This window comes from Armigeres subalbatus, chromosome 3 (genome assembly GCF_024139115.2).
Source record: "Armigeres subalbatus isolate Guangzhou_Male chromosome 3, GZ_Asu_2, whole genome shotgun sequence".
Classification (NCBI taxonomy): Eukaryota; Metazoa; Arthropoda; class Insecta; order Diptera; family Culicidae; genus Armigeres; species Armigeres subalbatus.
The window spans coordinates 197,510,267-197,530,525 of record NC_085141.1 but is presented as its reverse complement, the minus strand read 5'-3'; the positions used below and the strand labels follow the sequence as shown (position 1 = coordinate 197,530,525).

At 41.5% G+C, this 20,259-nt stretch overlaps 1 protein-coding gene across 1 annotated transcript in view; it reads left to right on the top strand.

The window, feature by feature from the left end:
• Positions 1-10,787: 10,787 nt before the first annotated feature.
• The window catches only part of LOC134225010 (protein-L-histidine N-pros-methyltransferase), a 73,720-nt gene continuing 64,248 nt past the window's right edge, over positions 10,788-20,259 (top strand). The window contains exon 1 of the mRNA XM_062704743.1: positions 10,788-11,327. The gene's annotated coding sequence lies outside the window, so the exon portion shown is untranslated. The remainder of the gene's footprint in view (positions 11,328-20,259) is intronic.

Below are 20,259 nucleotides of genomic sequence, written 5' to 3'. Positions count from 1 at the left end.
CCAAGTAAAATTGGAAAAATATTTGCAAGGCTGTATGAATTGTAATAAGTTTGTAAAACGAAGTTGAAAAATGCAGCGTGCCGCGAAACGCGGGACGTTTGGTCACATTATCCTATACAATTTCTTCAGGATTTCCGAGAAAATTTCTTCAAGAGTTCTGAGAGGTCTGTTCCAGTACTTTATTCCGAGACAATTCCTACATTTAGTCCGAGAGAATTCCTCCAGAAATTATTCAAGCAATTCCTTGTAAATTCCCTGGACATTTCTGGAATAATTCTTAGCAAACTTAAAGAGGTATTTCCTTAGAATTTTTGGAAGAATTGTCACGGATTCGCTTGGAGTTCCTTGGGGAATCCACTCGGAATTTACGGAGAAATTTTCACTAAATTCCTGTACGCATTTTCTCGAGATGCTTGGAATTATTTCATAAACTCTGGAATGATTCTCTGAAAATATACGAATGAATTCAATCGGATTTTCTGCAGAAATGCTCACGAAAATCGTGTAGGAATTCTCTAGATATTCTTAGAGGAATTCTCTCGAAATTTGTGGTGGGAATCTCATGAAACTCACGGTATTCCTGAAGAGATTCTCTAGGGGTTCTTAGAGAGTTCCACTCGAAATGTATGAGGGTTTTCTTTCTGAATACCTGGAGGAATCTTCCTTGGAAGAATTCTTTCGAAATATCTGGGATAATTGTCTAAAAAAATTCGGAGGCATTCGTTCGGTGTTCCTGGAGGAAATCACTCGGAACTTTAGAAAAAAAATCTTCTGGAATACGTGAAGATATACTCTTGGATTATTGAAAGAATTCTCCCGGAGTTTCTGTAATAATTGTCTGCAAATTTACGTAGGAATACTCTCGGAGCTCCTGATGAAATTCTTACAAAAATTCTCTCTGATTGCCTGGAGGAATAATTTTCCTGGAAATTTAAGGAGAAATTCTTGGAGAAATTACCACGGAATTCGTGGAGGAAATCACTGGGTGAAATATCGAAAAATATCTCACGGAATTCATAAAGAAAAGTTCTTGGAGTTCCTGGAGGGATCCACGCGGAATTTTTAAAGGAATTTTCTAAATTCATGGAAGAAATATCGAAAAATATCTCACGGAATTCATAAAGAAAAGTTCTTGGAGTTCCTGGAGGGATCCACGCGGAATTTTTAAAGGAATTTTCTAAATTCATGGAAGAATTCTCAATAGATACTTGGGAGAATATGCTCGAAGTAATCTTTTTGAAATTTAAGGAGGAGTTCTATTGAAACTCCTTATGGGATTCCAGAAATTATCTTGAAATTCCTGAGCGAGGAAGAAGTCTCTTGGAGTTTTTCGATTAGTTCTCTGCAAATTCATGAGAAAATTCTCTCGTAATTCTTGTAAAAATTCTCTTGGAATTCCCGAAAAAAACTCTCTTGGAATTACTGGAGGATTTCTTAGAAGAATTTTCTTTAAGTTTCTAGAATAATCTTCTGGAAAGTCAAGGAAATGCTTTCGTGGTTTTTGCAGGAATTCTCAGAAAATTCAGAAAATTCTCTGGAAATTCGTAGAGAATTTTTATTCTGATTTCCTGGAGAAACTTTCTTTTGGTTCTTGGAGTAATTCCCTCGATGTTTCTGGAATAATCCATTGGAATAATAGTCTCGGAATTCTTGGAGGAATTGTCTAGAAATTCCAGTTTTCTCAGATTTATAGAAGAATTCTGACGAAGGAATATTTTCTCGGAATGCTTGAAAAAAATCTCTTGGAATTCCTTGAGAAATTCTCTAGTAGTTCCAGAAAGAATTCACTTTGATTGTCTGAAGGAACTAAATTTATGGAGGCATTCTCTGTAAATTTTTGAAAAAAATCTCAAAGTTCTTGGAATAATCCTCTGGAAATTTATCGAGGAGTTCTCTCGAAACTTTTGATATGATTTCCTCGGATTTCCTGAATAAATTCTCTTGGGATCCCTGGACAAAATTCTTTGGAATTTTTAGAAGAATTTTCTTCGAGTTTCTTGAATATTTCTATGGAAATTTACTAAAAGAAATCTCTTGTTATTACTGAAGGAATTCTCACAAAATTCTAGATTAAACTCATGAAAAAAATCCCAGAGATTCTTGGAGAAATTCCTTCAAAAAATGTGGGTTCATTGAGAAAGTTGAACTTAAATAAGGTAAAGAATCGACTGAGACAATAAAACGAGATACAATTTTTGACGGGAAAGGTCATTATCTCTGAATTGTTATAGGAATTCTGTTCGGATTTTTGGAGGAATTTGCTCAATGTTTCTGGAATTATCCTCTGAAAATTTTAGGAGGAATTCTCTCGGAATTCTTTGAGGATTTCTATCGAAACTTCTGAGTATATTCGATCAGAATTCCTGAAGGCCCCAGGCTTTCCAAAGGAATTCCCTAGGATTCCCGAAGGAATCCTCCCAGGATTCACGAAGGAATCCCCAGGATTCGAAGGAATCCCCAGGATTCCCAAAGGAATCCCCAGGATTCAGAAGGAATCCCCCAGGATTCGAAGGAATCCCCAGGATTCAGAAGAACTCCCAGGATTCCCTGAAGGAATCCCCCAGGATTCCAGAAGGAATCCCCAGGATTCGAAGGAATCCCCAGGATTCGAAGGAATCCCCAGGATTCGAAGAATCCCCAGGATTCCCGAAGGAATCCCCAGGATTCGAAGGAATCCCCCAGGATTCTCGAAGAATCCCAGGATTCGAAGGAATCCCCTAAGTTCAGAATCCCCTGGATTCCGAAGGAATCCTCCCAGAATTCCAGAGGAATCCCCAGGATTCCCGAAGGAATTCACCCAGGATTCCCGAAGGAATCCCCAGGATTCAGAGGAATCCCCAGGATTCAGAGGAATCCCCCAGGATTCAGAGGAATCCCCAGGATTCCCAGAAGGAATCCCAGGATTCAGAAGGAATCCCCAGGATTCCCGAAGGAATCCCCCCAGGATTCCCGAAGGAATCCCCCCAGGATTCTTGAAGGAATCCCCAGGATTCGAAGGAATCCCCAGGATTCGAAGGAATCCCCCAGGATTCAGAGGAATCCCCAGGATTCCCAGAAGGAATCCCAGGATTCAGGAATCCCCAGGATTCAGAAGGAATCCCCAGGATTCCTGAAGGAATCCCCAGGATTCGAAGGAATCCCCAGGATTCGAAGGAATCCCCCAGGATTCAGAAGGAATCCCCAGGATTCAGAAGGAATCCCCAGGATTCGAAGGAATCCCCAGGATTCGAAGGAATCCCCCAGGATTCCCAAGGGAATCCCCAGGATTCCCAAGAATCCCCCAGGATTCCTGAAGGAATCCCCAGGATTCCTGAAGGAATCTCCCAGGATTCCCGAAGGAATCCCCAGGATTCAGAAGGAATCCCCAGGATTCGAAGGAATCCCCAGGATTCCCAGAGGAATCCCCCAGGATTCCCGAAGGAATCCCCAGAATTCGAAGGAATCCCTTAGGATTCCCGAAGGAATCCCCTCAGGATTCCCGAACGAATCCTCTTAGGATTCCCGAACGAATCCCCTTAGGATTCCCGAACGAATCCCCTCAGGATTCCCGAACGAATCCCCTCAGGATTCCCGAACGAATCCCCTCAGGATTCCCGAAGGAATCTCCTCAGGATTTCCGAAGGAATCCCCCCAGAATTTCCGAAGGAATCTCCTCAGGACTTCCGAAGGAATCCCCCCAGAATTTCCGAAGGAATCCCCCCAGGATTTTCGAAGCAATCCTTGCAGGATTCCTATAGGAATCTCGCAGGATTTCCTAAGAAATCTAACCACGATTTTCGAAGGAATCTCCCAGGATTCTCGAAAGAATCTTCCCAGGAGTCTCGAAAGAATCTTCCCAGGATTCCCGAATGAAGCGCCCCAGGACTCCCGAAAGAATCCCCCCAAGATTCCCGAAAGAATACCCTCAGGATTCCCAATAGAACCCCCTAAGAATTCGTCCCGAAGGAATCCCCTAAGGATGCGTCCTTAAGGAATCCCCCAGGATTCCAGAAGGAATTCCATCAGGATTCCCGATGGAATCCCTCTGGATTCCCGGAGAAATCTCCCCAGAATTCTTGAACGAATCTCCCCAGGATTTCCTAAGGAATCCATCAAGACTGTCGACTTCAAGATTCCCGAATCAGTATCTTCAGGATTCCCGAAGGGATCGCTTCATGGTTCATGAAAGAATCTCCTCCAGGATTCCTGGAGGAATTCCTCCAGGTTACCTCCATTATTAATATTATTAGGTATTAATACCTCCAAAATTCTCATAGGAATCTTCACCGGACTGCCGAAGCAGGATTCCCAAAGCAATCCCTTCACGATTAGGGAAGGAATTGACCAAGGATTCAAAAAAAATCCTTCCAAGTTTACAAAAGTAATCATCTAAGGATTTCTGAAAAACTTCACTTAGGATTCCCGAAGCGTTCATCTAAGGAATCCCAAAGAAATTCAATAAGGATTCCTAAACAAGTCCATTCACGATTCTCGAATGAATCCACTGAGTATTCTCGAAGAAATTCACCCAAGTTATCGATGAAATCCATCCAGGATTCCAAACGAAATCCACTAATCCACTTTTTGCTTTGAAAATAAATCTCAGGAAATGTACAATGAAATACTGAAAATAAATAATAAATTAAGACGCAGAATACTTAGCTTTTGACATGGATGATTAATTGGACGTCGGTCCCATCGCCTAATGATTTACATCTTGCAGGATCCAGATTCGAACGTTGTTATTACTGCCAAGATTACTGCAATAGAAAACAAAATAATATTCATCGTTGAATCGAGAATAGTTCAGGTACAGGTATTAGGTTCTGAAATCCAGAATGTTTTTAAGACTCACTTCTTCGAGACATATTTCGATCCTGGCCATGACCGGAAATACGCTGACAATCCGGTATTGAAAATTAGCTTGATTTCCAGCATATGGAAATCGGAATAATCCTCCGCCTCGTATGCTGCTCCACCCCCTGTCGAAAATATCGGAATTTCAGCGACTCATCGTACTTATGATTTCCTGGACAACGGTTTTCCGAGCATGCGAGCACCATCTAAAACAATTTCCTTCCTTTCCGGAACAGAAAATTTAACAACATACCTATTTAATATGTATAAGAATTTTTTTTATCACACACGACAACTCCGACTTCACTGATGGAAAAACGGTTATGAATAAAATATTTCGACGAGAAAGCGCGCGAGCAACTAAACCGGTTCGACTGTCGCGGGCGTATGACTGTGTGTGGTGAACAAATACTTGCAAAATTCGTTGACTAAAATATGCACTTGATTCGTGTCCAAGATGAAGTTGAAGCTCGGCTAGGATGGTTTGTGTCAAATTTAGGTAGATTCCTGTTCGCTTTTAGACATCCTTCCGAGTGGGGAACGCTCATTTCCACTCGGAAGGATGTGCAAAAGCGAACAAACAAAGTGGATGAGGCCAGGAATGTTCAGGATCTGGGGACATCGTTCGAGGATCAGGAGACTGGGATGGGAGGGGGCTGGTTCTGGGGATCTGGGGATCCTGGGGGATCTGGGAGAGTTCAGGAGTCGAGATGGGATCTGGGGAGTTCAGGAGTTCTGATCTGGGGGACTGGGATCGCTGAGTGGTTCTGGGGATCTGAGTTCGGGATCTGAGAGTTCGGGATCTGAGACCGGGAATCTGGGAGTTCGCTTCAGGAGTTCCTGGGATCTGGGAGTTCTTCCTGGGGATCTCAGGAGTTCCTTCAGGAGAGTCTGGAGATCTGGGAGGAGTTCCTTGAGAATCTGGGAGTTCAGGATCTGAGGGACCCTTCCCGGGGAATCTGGAGGAGATTCTGGGGAATCCTGGAGGAGTTCCTTCAGGATCCTGGGGTGCTTCCTTGGGTCTGATCAGGGTTTTCAGATGAAGAACGATCGGAAGATCACTCAAAGTTCAAGGATGGTTCAGGACTGGGATTTTCAGGATTCCAGGAGACCAGGAAGTTCAGGAAAGTTCAGGGGTGCAGGTTTTTCAGGAGACAATTCAGGAAGATTGTCAGGAATGAACAGAGGTTTGAGGGATTCAGGACACAGGATTTGCTGAAGAGTCAGGACTGGAAGGTTTTTCAGGAGGTCAAGGATTGGGACACCAAAAAAAAATTGGGGATGGAGATTCAGAGTTTCGGAAAGTGTGAGCAGTTGGTCTGACAGATGTTCTGGTTCAAGGTGAATGGAAAAAATCTGCATCTAAATTCTCTGACAAAGGTAAAGGTCTAGAAGATCCTCAGGAACGAAATGCGTTCATATTTTATTTATGCACTTGTTCTCGCACCGGTTGTTTCTATCAAGGTTGTTGAAGTGCAATCATGCTTCGCACCGGTGGTGAATATCCGGTTGCTATTGAGGCAAACACGGAAATAAATAAAATCAGGAAAAAATATTATTTATTTTCAAATCTTTCAGAACGCGCTCCAACTTTTGTAATATAAATATGTGCGTAATGCATTTTGTGATTATCAGATTAGCTAGACACACATCTGCTAGGTGGCGCTAGCTTATATGCAATAATTTAGTGAGGTGGATATCTCGAGATCTAAGACTTAAGACCCCCGCACATAGGATACGTTTGCGTTGCGTTTGACACATTTCCCATGGGAAAACTGTCAAACGCAACGCAAACGTATGCTATGTGCGGGGCTCTTAGAAAGATTTTGTCTTCTACAAAGTTGTTCGGGTAGCCATAACATTTATGATGGAGACTAGTTTAGTTTGGAATTCATACGCATAGCGGCGCTAGTGTATGAGAAATAACCTGTTAAGTTAAATATTTCTAAATCCGTTAGAGTTAGGAAGTGGCCATCTTCTACAAAGTTATCCGAATTATCTGTTAAGTTGATTATTATGTAAGATTTAAAAGGGTAGTCAAAACCAGAAGTTTCCCGAATAAAAAAGTCCAATAGAATTACAATAGAAATTATTGTAACAATACGATAAATTTTGTTGTATTTTTACAATAAAAAATAGGGGTTGTTAGTTACCGTAACAATAAAAAAAATCGTTTTTTTCTCGAACAAATTTTTGCCATTACTATAGAATTTATTGTTATTCTATTGTCTAAAGACACTATATACAAAGACGCGAAATCTGATCCCTGAGCAAATAATTCGACAGGCAACCCTGAGTGCGCAACACTGCTCATATTGCATAAAGTTTTCAAATTGGTGTAAGTGATTTTCTTAATTTCAAAAAAATGATTAGTAACGCTTATACCCACGCAAATTAGATAGCAAATACAATATAAACATGTTGAGAGTCATTTTCTACCATTTGTAGGGGTTTATTAGGCTACATTGATCCAAAAATATTACAACAATAATTTAAACATGTTTATTTGCGGAAGTTAAATTAGCCCTTACCAAATGTTCTGCGTGATTTTTTTGGAATGACAGGTCTTCTGCTCGATTGGAATAGCACTGACAGTAAATTTGGAATTCCAATTGGAACATTTCCCGTCTTTGTTTATAGTGTCTTTACTATTGTCAACATTTTTCTGTCAATAGATTTTATTGTAAGTTTATTGGAACAACAATAAGGCAATTTAATTGGTACAATAGAAGAACAATAGAATTGAATGTTCATCAATAAAATGTATTGCAATTTAATGATATTTTAATGTAATTCTATTGTATTTTCTATTCGGGTTAGTTTGAAACCGCAATACTCGTTGGCGCTCGAGTTGAGTCGAATCGAGTCAAGTACGAGACACTGAAGATGGTCTTACTGTAGTATCTGCCAAAGGTACAACCAAGTGGTGGAATTAAATGGAATTTTACGAACTCGTCTTATGGCAAGTAACTTTGTAGAATACGGCAATATTCTGAAAATTCTAGATTTTGAGATATTTAACCTATCAGTTTATTTCTTATACACTAGCGCCGCTAAGCGATTGTGTTTAAAACTAAACTTGCTTGCATCATGACGGTCTTCACCACCCGAACAACTTTGTGGAATACGGCGAGGAATACGACAATATTCTAAAAATTTCAGTTTTCGGAATATCTAACCTAGCAGGTTATTTCTTATAGCGCCACCAAACGGTTATATCTTAATCTAAACCTGCGTTGGTCATAATGGTTTTGACCACCCGAACAACTTTGTAGAAGGCGGCAATATTCTAAAAATTACATATTTTGAGATACCTGACCTATCAGTTTATTTCCAATACACTAGCGCCGCCAAGCGGTTGTATTATTAACTAAACTTGCTTTCGTTATGATGGTTTTAATCATCCGAACAATTTTGTAGAAGACGGCAATATTCTAAAAATTACATATTTTGAGATACCTGACCTATCAGTTTATTTCCAATACACTAGCGTCGCCAAGCGGTTGTATTATTAACTAAACTTAAGGTGCCGTCAGACGTTGCAAGCAAATCACTCGCAACGAGCATTTTGCTCGCAGAAAGCGACAACTGTCAAAAATTTTCCTGTCTGACTACACTGAAAGTGATTGCATGCAAACAAATGACAACTCGTAAGCAAACGCTCGCTTGCAATGTGTGACTGCTAAGCGTTAAAAATTTTCAACTCGCAGAAACGAAATTGCGCTTGCTAGTGCAGCACTAGCAAATTTTTCGCTCGCAAAATTGAAAACGTTTTCAGGTGGCAGTGTTGCACTGCAAAATAGGAATGAAATTAGATTTTGTGGCCGAAAACAAGTTTTTCGTTTTGTTTATATTTGCATGAGAGTAAATCTGTCATTTGCTTACAGTAAAAATTGCTACGTGTGACTGCAATTGCGAGTGCTCTCAGAAATCATTCGCTCACTTTGAGTGATTTGCTTGCAACGTCTGACGGAGCCTTTACTTTCGTCATGATGGTTTTAGGCTGTGAACCATTCCACCGATTCGTTTAACTTTTAGTTAAAATTTGACAGTTCGATGGTTATTTCTCTGTGGTTAAAAATAACTCTGCTCCGGAGCATGGTTGGATTTGACAGTTCGATTGTTAAACTTTGCTCACGAGAAAATTGGCGCCAAATCCATTTTGTTCCAAATAACTATCAATCTGTCAAAACTCAAATGGGTCGGCTTCGGAGTAAAATTTTAACCACGATGGGAAAATAACCATCGGAATGTCAAATTTTAACTAAAAGTTAAACGAATCGGTGGAATGGTTCACAGCCTTAATCATCCGAACAATTTTGTAGAAGACGGCAATATTCTAAAAATTCCAGATTTCGAGATATCTAACCTATCAGGTTATTTCATATGCACTAGCGTCGCCAATCAGTTGAAATCCAAACTAAACTGACCTCCATCACAATGGATGATGAGTACCCGAACAATTTTTCAGCAGACGGCAGATTTTTTATTTATGGGTTACTTTATATTTCCGTGTGATGGTTTGGCAACGGTTGGAGCGGGTCGCCAAATTTGCCAACTCGCTATTCACCGAAGGTTGCGTTTACATTTCCCACACCCGTTTACCAACGACCGGTGCGAGTTCGCGTCATGATAGAGGTTGCTATGGTCCAATGCACCGAGTTCATCATTGACGTTTGAGACGGGCGCTGTTTACTAAGAATGAATACTTTTTCATTCATCGAGTTCATGCAAGTGTTCATTTTTAGTAAACAGCGCCCGTCTCAAACGTCATTGTGTTCATTCGGTGCATTGGACCATTGTCTATGCGGGTCATCGCTGGAACGTCGCTGGACCGTCGCGTCGCTCAACCAGCGAGCGCTTTCCAGTTTGGTGCTGCAGCGACGCATTGAATTTACCTGCGTCGCTGTAGCACTTACTGGAAAGGGTCGCCAGCGACCAGCGACATTTCAGTCGAGCGACATAGTTGAGACAAGTTCATACATGTTCTTGATTTCATCTGCATCGACAATATTTTGGCTTTATTTACGCACTGGTGGGGATCGTCAGGGATTCGTTAGTCCCTGGTGAGTGACAAAACAAACGTTTGATCGAAGCGTTGGCTGCGGGCGCAAGACGCAAACGACTTGACTTCAGTTGCAAAAGAAAATTGGATGAGAAAGCGCGTGAAAAAAAAAGTCGTTCGTGCTCCGGATTATTTTGTGGCGGCTGTTACCGCTTAATTGTTTGATGGTTACGGCGGAAGATGTGCAGAATTTAACCGTTTCGATTTTTCTGTGATCCGGTTACGGTACCCGGCTGAAAAAGTGCAATTGCCGGAACTCAGCCAGACGTGAAAAGTGGATTGATTTTTAGGTGAAGGCTATCAAACGATAGCCGGACGGGAAAATCAGCATATAAGCAGCAGGAAAAAAAGAAATTTTCTTAGGAAAGAATATTACTCGAGGAGCAAAAAGTGTTCTGAGGAGTTGGGAAGGCTTCAGTGCCTAAGTGAGAAAAATTGTAATTGGAAGTGCGCGCACCCCAGGGAAAATGAACAACGAAATTGAGAATCACGGTTAGATGGCTTTACCAATTAATGGGTACTATGTTATTGTTGATATTATTCCCACCGTGAAAAATTCACCCATTTTCTTGAAAAAGTGCCACTACCCATTTTAATGAGTAGTGGCGCTTTTTAAAGAAAATGGGTGAATTTTTCACGGTGGGAATAATATCAACAATAACATAGTACCCATTAATGGGTAAAGTCTTCTAACAGTGATAACAATCGAAAATGTTCAGCGGAACGTACTTTTCGTTCGGTCACAAATGTATCGTATCGATACCGGACGGAGGAAGATTCACACCACAGTATTTTAAGCGAAAGTTGAAGATCCAAGTGTTGCGAACCTGGTTGCGAACAGGTAATTTCAATCATTTCGTTTCATTTTATTTAATCAGCGTATACGTCGCAGTACGCAGTTTTGTGGAAAAGTTCTCAGCTCGATTCTCAGTGCCGAGTGAAATCCGGCCGGAAATATAAAATTAAATTACTGCACTGATAGTACTTCTGGAAAGTGAAAGTGTATTTTCAGTAGTTGCGAGGAGTGCTTTCCGAAAAAAAAGTAATCCACTATAAACCACCGGACAGTGGCATAGCTAACCAAAACGGTTGTTCAGGGTTCGGTTCAGGGCACCGGCTGCCCTAGAAGGGAAATTTAAAGCATAAGTAGTATCGATTAAAGTTAAAAGTGTGCCGAAGGAGTAGTTGGGAGTCAAAGTGGATATGTGCCCTTTCAAGCTAATGAACTGTTATATCATTGACCGACGTTTTCTCGCAAATTTCACTGGTCGGTCGAAACATGTGTACAGTAGTGTTGCATGCAGAGGATTTGCGAATCACAGAATAAAGAGAAACACATCTAGATCCGGATTCTGAAAGCCTAGCTCTGAGTCAATCGCGAAATCGTAGTTGCCATTGATTAGTTTTCTCGCCAGTTTTACGACAAGTAAGTATTTAAAGATTTTTTTTCCGTAAATAATATCAATACTAAATTCCTCAAAGATCAGATGCCCACAAATGGTTTTCAATATTGCAATAATAGTTACAACTATGCTATAACATTATTCAGAAAACCATTACCATAGGATCCCTAGGGGGACTCTTAGTGCGAAGGTTTTTCTACAACTCTCTTAAACAGGTTCCCTGTCCCTGGATGTTCCCTGTCCACGGATGATGGGATCAACGTTGATAAGTCAAGTGTCTGCATATTGTTAAAATTGTGAAATAATTTGTTCTTTTATAGTACACATTGCTAGTATTATTAGTACTCACCACATTACCGTTAGACGAAAACGAGATGATTTAATTGCATCCGAGTAAGGTTACACTATAAGCAGTACTGAAGTACGTATTTTAATCCCGGTAACATTTCAATTTAACAGAAACGCGTCGAGTATTTTTTGCCAATATATAGAAAATAATTAAACACTTGATATATCATACCTCCATGCAAATACTTAGAGAAGGTGTCGCATGATCTAACAACATCTTCTTGAGTATATGCTGCGGAGGTTCCGGCAGGGTCTAGTACCAGTCTTAACTAACAAAATACTAACACAAAAGACTGGGAAGCAAACGATCATCCATTGCACCAATTGTAGTTCATAGTTCAGTATACAGTAAGTAGTGAAAGTAGATACTGTAGATTTACTAATTTTGCATTATATACGGTGATTGTATTCGTTATTTCTTCTCAGTAATCTTTGTTATTTTACTCTTACTTTTACTGCATGGATCAACGTATAAACAAACCTGTTTCGCTCTTCATTTTTTTGGGTTAGGAAAAAATAATACATACTCCAATGTAAAGAAAGATTGAAGGACATAGGAGACGTGACTAAGTGTATTCTGAAAGACAAATAAAATTAGTTGACTACCTTATAACACAGTAAATGACCGATAGGGAATGAACTCATGATCAGCGCAAGACGGTAAAACAAGAGATAGAGTCACGTTTAACTGAAACCTTAGCCACCTATGTACATGAGAATAGACCATATGATGCTTTCATCCACTATCCTTTTCTCTACATGACTAATAGTTTGACCACCTAAGGTCGTGAGGAGGATCAATCAATGTCTTTTTAAGCCCATCATCAAATGGAAGCTCACGAAATAGTTTGAAATCTTTACTGACTGATTCTAGTTCCGAGACGATGATGATGCTATACAAGGCCGTCATAAGTCCACAAAGATAGTATTAGGCGTTTTCTTGGAACATGATTCAAAATATGTAGTTATTAAAATAGCAGCCCCATTTTTTAAAGATTGTTTGGTGAACGGTTCTAAACTGTGGCCAATTTTGGCTTTTCGATTCAGTTTCGACTGCTTTCACTAGATAATTTTCAAAACTTTGGACGATTATTGATATTCATCAAATTGTAATACGATATTTTAGTTTCAAAATAAGTTTTCATGAAAGGTGTTTATTTGAAATATAGTCAGCAATTCAAATTTAACGAGGTGTATCGTGTATACCTATACCATATACACATCAACATAATTGTATTTTAAGTGACCAAAAGATCCAACGAATAGTACATATTTTTAATGATGTTATTCATATAAATCAATGCTTCATAATCGTAAAATTCATTCATTTAGCTAGGAAATAGACGCAATGAAGCATTACCATACCATTGATAACTGAATCTTGGACCAGACTTTAAAGACTTGAATTTTGAAGAGCGGAATAGAACATGACCATTTGACTACTGAAATTTATGATATCAGACAGTACTGTAAAGGATATGACGCCATAATCTTGATCAACCGCCAAAATAATGGAAGCTCTCAGATTAATATGTCGATTTATTGCAATAGTACTTAAATTAATTTATTGTATATTTACGATACCATTTAAATTATTCCATGTTGAAACAAAGTCCACTAGTATGATCCCATCACATTACATCAAAGTGTTATGGCTCGGCTGCGGTGGTGGGCGCGATGACGCATTTTGACAGAGAATACAGAATTACTGTCAAGATGCGCCGTTGCGTTAATCGCTGTAGAACGGCCTTTACTTGGAGATGGCATCAGTACCACCCGTTGTCAACATAGACTACTATTCGGTATTGAATGTCGGCTCCAAGAAAACATTAAATCAACTTTACATGTTAATTATTCGGAAAACATTCATGCGCGTTATGAGCTTTCATTATTATTATTATTTGTTTTTTAAACTGACAGACTGCGGGAAGGGAAAAGTATCGGTATGATCACAATACGAACCCAGACCGCAGTGACCTAGTGAGCAACATAGCCTGAGTCGTCTGCTAGTATTGTTTATCACATGGAGAGCCCAGCCGAGATACCAGTCTATTAAGACTTCAACTAGTCAACTCTCGAAAAAAAGAAATTCTCAGAAAATGAGAACCAAAGTATGAAACAATGTTTATTAAAAATATTCTTCTGGAAATTATTTTTTGCGAACTATTTTAAAACATTTACATGTAATACGGCAAAATTTCCTAATATAAAATGGATATCAACACCATTGCTTAATGTGCATCATTTAGTTACCAATGCCTGACGCGAATGAATGAAAATAATTATTTTTAATCAATTTCAATAGCGTAGTTGATTTTTTGCTAAGGAATCAGAACTGTTATAGTTGTGGATTATTAAACCAATCACTTTCCCTGGATGAGCAGACTAAATCTCTCTGGGCTAATTTTATTATTCTTCATCCACCACCGCTGCCCTCGCAGCCTCTAGCCGTGAACTCCGAGCGAGGCGATTGCATCGATCGCAACCGACACCACTGCATCCGACCATCATCAAGCATAGAACGGCAAAAAAAATGCGCCCTCTTCTTTCATGCACACTCGCAGACCCATCGGGAGCTCTCCCGCTGGCGACTGCATGCTGTGTAGGTAAAAAAATGCGAGAAACAATGCGGGAGCGAAAAGCACGTCAGTACGCGCTGCTGTCACAAACTGTAATGACTCGCATACGGAAGGCACTGTTTCTTTTATGCACAAAGTAAATCTTGCGGTGGATCCGAAGGCACGTGCAATGCATTCTGATGTCCGTGTTAGGAATGCACGAGATTGATTATATATGAAATTTTTATTGACCTTGACATGATTTGAAATTTTCAATAGCTTATCGTTAAAAATCTTAAGTCTCAATGAAGTTGGCAAATTGCTGGAGAGTGTCCGAGTCGATTGATATATGAATCTTAAAAATCCATCGAAAGATAAAGGCTCTAGTAACGTTCGAAATCTTCCCTTTCAGCGTAACGCTCTCGATTTCCAAAAATCTAAATGACACCCAGTATAGTAAAGAAAGACGTAAGTCCTACGTCAAAACTCTTAAACAGGTCGATGTTTGAATTCCACTATTAAAGCAGTTACGGTGCTAGGTGCTATACTTATACTAAATGATAATAAAATATGCAATCATTTAGTCTAAGTTACTGCTACTAGCGCTATTGATCCGTTATTAGTGAAATTCAAACAACGAACTGTTAGGCAGAGTTGTAGATAAACCTTTGCACTAGAAGTACACCATACAACACATTTTGAAATTTAGCCCCTGGAATGAGTTATTGACAAACTACTAAATGCTCGAAGGCAGATTACTAAATGATCGATAACATCCTTGATCAGTACTAGCATTACAAAATATAGTTTTGATGTGCTTTTTGTAACTATCATTGCATTTCTGAGATCCATCAGGAAGCAAATATCCGAGCAGAAGAAGTTGGCTGAATAATACCTAATTCTGTTATTGATACCATACTCTGTTATGAACTAGCCCTGCATAAGAGGTAAAATACCAAAGGAATAATACCAAAAACTATAATATGCACAATACTTAAGTCATAACAAACTCAGTTATTAAATTGAGTTTCAATACAAATGCATAACCAATTATTATTCGTTTGGTATTGAAACACCTAAGCATGTTATGCCTCAAGTATTCTACATAAAAGTTTTACGTATTATTTTTCAGTATTTTACCTCTCATGCAAGACTAGTTCATACCAATTTCTGTTATTGAGGTCATCGCTCCTGCTCGGTATATTATGTATCCGGAATAAATTTATACCGCTTTTTATACCGAAGTTGGATTTTTCTCCAGATACAGGCAACTTTCCCAACTTCGGAAGTAGTGCGCTGGATTCGCCTAAAGATGCGCTAAACAACGCATCAATTAGTTTGACAAATAAAACTTCGGAAGAAAGTTCGGTTCGGAAGTCCCGACTTCCGAATTCTAACTTGGTGCTACGCCGACAATAGTTATACACCAGTACGATCGTAGCAAAAAGTTGTTTGTAGGTGTTCTTGTAAATATCATTGCATTATATCCGGAACAATTTCTGGAGGAACTTTCGGGATAAATTCCTAAAGTAACTTCCTGGGTGAGCTTCTGCAGGAGTTTCTGGAAAAACTTTCATAACAATTCCCAGAGCAACTTCCGGAACAATTCGGGGCTATTCCTGGAGGAAATTTGGGAGAAATTTTGAAGGAATTTCCAGTGGAACTTGAGTATGGCTTCTGAAGGAATTTTCGGATAGATTCCTGGTGGAACTTTTGGAACAATTCCAGAAAAAAACTATTTATTATTATTTATTCACCCTAAGGCCGAAGTGGCCTGTGCGGTATATAAGAGTCTTCTCCATTCGGCTCGGTCCACGTCGCCAACCACGCAGTCTACGGAGGGTTCGCAAGTCATCTTCCACCTGATCGAGCCATCTTGCCCGCTGCACACCTCGCCTTCTTGTGCCCGGGTTACTATCCGACATTCTGTCTACGTGCCCGGCCCACCGTAGTCGTCCGATTTTCGCGGTGTGAACGATGGATAGTTCTCCCAACAGCTCATGCAACTCGTGGTCCGCCATCTGCATCCCACGAGGGTTCGCAAGTCATCTTCCACCTGATCGAGCCATCTTGCCCGCTGCACACCTCGCCTTCTTGTGCCCGGGTTATTGTCCGACATTCTGTCTACGTGCCCGGCCCACTGTAGTCGTCCGATTTTCGCGGTGTGAACGATGGATAGTTCTCCCAACAGCTCATGCAACTCGTGGTCCGCCATCTGCATCCCACGAGGGTTCGCAAGTCATCTTCCACCTGATCGAGCCATCTTGCCCGCTGAGCACCTCGCGATCGGGTGCGCGGGGTGTTGGGCGAGAGTGTGTCTACGTGCCCGGCCCACCGTAGTCGTCCGATTTTCGCAGTGTGAACGATGGATAGTTCTCCCAACAGCTCATGCAACACGTGGTCCGCCATCTTCATCCCACCAGGGTTCGCAAGTCATCTTCCACCTAATCAAGCCATCTTGCCCGCTGAGCACCTCGCCTTCTTGTGCCCGGGTTACTGTCCGACATTCTGGCTACGTGCCCGGCCCACCGTAGTCGTCCGATTTTCGCGGTGTGAACGATGGATAGTTCTCCAAACAGCTCATGCAACTCGTGGTCCGCCATCTGCACCCCACCATAGATGGTAGACAGCACTTTCCTATCAAAAACTCCAAGAGCGCGTTGGTCCTCCACGAGTATCGTCCAGGTCTCGTGTCCGTAGAAGACTACCGGTCTAATGAGCGTTTTGTTAATCGTCAGTTTTGTACGGCGGCAAACTCTATTCGGAGCCTCTTACGGAGTCCCAAGTACGTACGATTTCCAGCCACTATGGGTCTCCGAATTTCTCTGCTGGTATCATTTCCGGCAGTAACCAGTGAGCCCAAGTACACAAATTCTTCTACCACATCGATTTCGTCACCACCGGTGCAAACTCGCGGTGCGGTGGGTGGCTCACATTGTCTTTTTTTTAACCTTTTCCTATCATATACTCCGTCTTCGACGTGTTGATGACTTGTCTGATCCGCTTAGCTTCCCTCTTCAGTGCAATGTAGGCTTCCTTCATATCCGTGTTCGTGCATTAGCTGCCTTATCTTGTCCCGATCGATTGTATCATATGCGGCTTTGAAGTCGATGAATAGATGATGTGTGGACACGTTATATTCGCGGCATTTCTGCAGTACTTGGCGAATGGCGAACACCTGGACGGCATAAAATGTTGTAGTACCTCGTAGGTGACATTCAACAATTTGATTGCGCGGTAGCAGCTTCTTCTTCTTCTTATTGGCATTACATCCCCACACTGGGACAGAGCCGCCTCGCAGCTTAGTGTTCATTAAGCACTTCCACAGTTATTAACTGCGAGGTTTCTAAGCCAGGTTACCATTTTTGCATTCGTATATCATGAGGCTAGCACGATGATACTTTTATGTCCAGGGAAGTCGAGACAGTTTCCAATCCGAAAATTGCCTAGACCGGCACCGGGAATCGAACCCAGCCACCCTCAGCATGGTCTTGCTTTGTAGCCGCGCGTCTTACCACACGGCGGTAGCAGCTACAATCCAGCATATCGCCCTTTTTGTAGATGAGACACACGACACCTTTCATCCACTCCTGCGGTAGAACTTCCTCTTCCCAAATCTTGGTAATAGACTAACGCAAAATGAACTCCCCAAGAAATTATGACGTTTGAGCGCCCGCATAATGAACGCAAAATGAACTTTTGTTCGAGAAGACGACCCGCTCAAATGTCAAAATCCATCGGGTGAGTGAATTTGATGAACTCCTGCACAGGTCTATGACCCAGTGCAGCGCTCTAGCCAGTGCCTCACCACCGTGTTTAAATAGCTCTCCTGATAGTTGGTCAACCCCAGGGGCTTTGTCGTTTTTCAGCCGGTCAATCTCCTCCTAGATTTCCTGGAGATTTGGAGCCGGTAAAATTATGTCCTGCGCGCGTTCTCCCAGATTCATCACCATACCGCCATCTTCGTCTGCAACATCGCCATTCAGGTGTTCTTCGTAGTGATGGCGTCACCTTTGGATCACCTCATGCTCGATCGTAAGAAGGTTCACGGATGAACTCCTTCTGGAACTTTCGGATAGGAACGAGCACCGAATGAACACAATGACTTTTGAGCATTGAGTGTAAATATTATATGCACGACATAAATATTATATGCACGTTTCAAACAATCTACACAGCGATGAAGATAAACCACCAAGTAATAGAAAATCTTTTTCGATGCTTAAATCAACATTTAAGTCTTTAGGATCATTACACACATTTTTGAAAGTCGAATGTTTTTCATTTGGCTAACGAATCCACCTGATCAAGCCATCTTGCCCGCTGAGCACCTCGCCTTCCTGTGCCCGGGTTACTGTCCGACATTCTGGCTACGTGCCCGGCCCACCGTAGTCGTCCGATTTTCGCGGTGTGAACGATGGATAGTTCTCCAAACAGCTCATGCAACTCGTGGTCCGCCATCTGCACCCCACCATAGATGGTAGACAGCACTTTCCTATCAAAAACTCCAAGAGCGCGTTGGTCCTCCACGAGTATCGTCCAGGTCTCGTGTCCGTAGAAGACTGCCGGTCTAATGAGCGTATGGTGAAGCGTCATTTTTGTACGGCGGCAAACTCTATTCGGGGCCTCTTACGGAGGCCCAAGTACGTACGATTTCCAGCCACTATGGGTCTCCGAATTTCTCTGCTGGTATCATTTCCGGCAGTAACCAGTGAGCCCAAGTACACAAATTCTTCTACCACATCGATTTCGTCACCACCGGTGCAAACTCGCGGTGCGGTGGGTGGCTCACATTGTCTTTTTTTTAACCTTTTCCTATCATATACTCCGTCTTCGACGTGTTGATGACTTGTCTGATCCGCTTAGCTTCCCTCTTCAGTGCAATGTAGGCTTCCTTCATATCCGTGTTCGTGCATTAGCTGCCTTATCTTGTCCCGATCGATTGTATCATATCCGGTTTTGAAGTCGATGAATAGATGATGTGTGGACACGTTATATTCGCGGCATTTCTGCAGTACTTGGCGAATGGCGAACACCTGGACGGCATAAAATGTTGTAGTACCTCGTAGGTGACATTCAACAATTTGATTGCGCGGTAGCAGCTTCTTCTTCTTCTTATTGGCATTACATCCCCACACTGGGACAGAGCCGCCTCGCAGCTTAGTGTTCATTAAGCACTTCCACAGTTATTAACTGCGAGGTTTCTAAGCCAGGTTACCATTTTTGCATTCGTATATCATGAGGCTAGCACGATGATACTTTTATGTCCAGGGAAGTCGAGACAGTTTCCAATCCGAAAATTGCCTAGACCGGCACCGGGAGACACACGACACCTTTCATCCACTCCTGTGGTAGAACTTCCTCTTCCCAAATCTTGGTAATAGACTAACGCAAAATGAACTCCCCAAGAAATTATGACGTTTGAGCGCCCGCATAATGAACGCAAAATGAACTTTTGTTCGAGAAGACGACCCGCTCAAATGTCAAAATCCATCGGGTGAGTGAATTTGATGAACTCCTGCACAGGTCCATGACCCAGTGCAGCGCTCTAGCCAGTGCCTCACCACCGTGTTTAAATAGCTCTCCTGATAGTTGGTCAACCCCAGGGGCTTTGTCGTTTTTCAGTCGGTCAATCTCGTCCTAGATTTCCTGGAGATTTGGAGCCGGTAAAATTATGTCCTGCGCGCGTTCTCCCAGATTCATCACCATACCGCCATCTTCGTCTGCAACATCGCCATTCAGGTGTTCTTCGTAGTGATGGCGTCACCTTTGGATCACCTCATGCTCGTTCGTAAGAAGGTTCACGGATGAACTCCTTCTGGAACTTTCGGATAGGAACGAGCACCGAATGAACACAATGACTTTTGAGCATTGAGTGTAAATATTATATGCACGACATAAATATTATATGCACGTTTCAAACAATCTACACAGCGATGAAGATAAAAATAACCAAGTAATAGAAAATCTTTTTCGATGCTTAAATCAACATTTAAGTCTTTAGGATCATTACACACATTTTTGAAAGTCGAATGTTTTTCATTTGGCT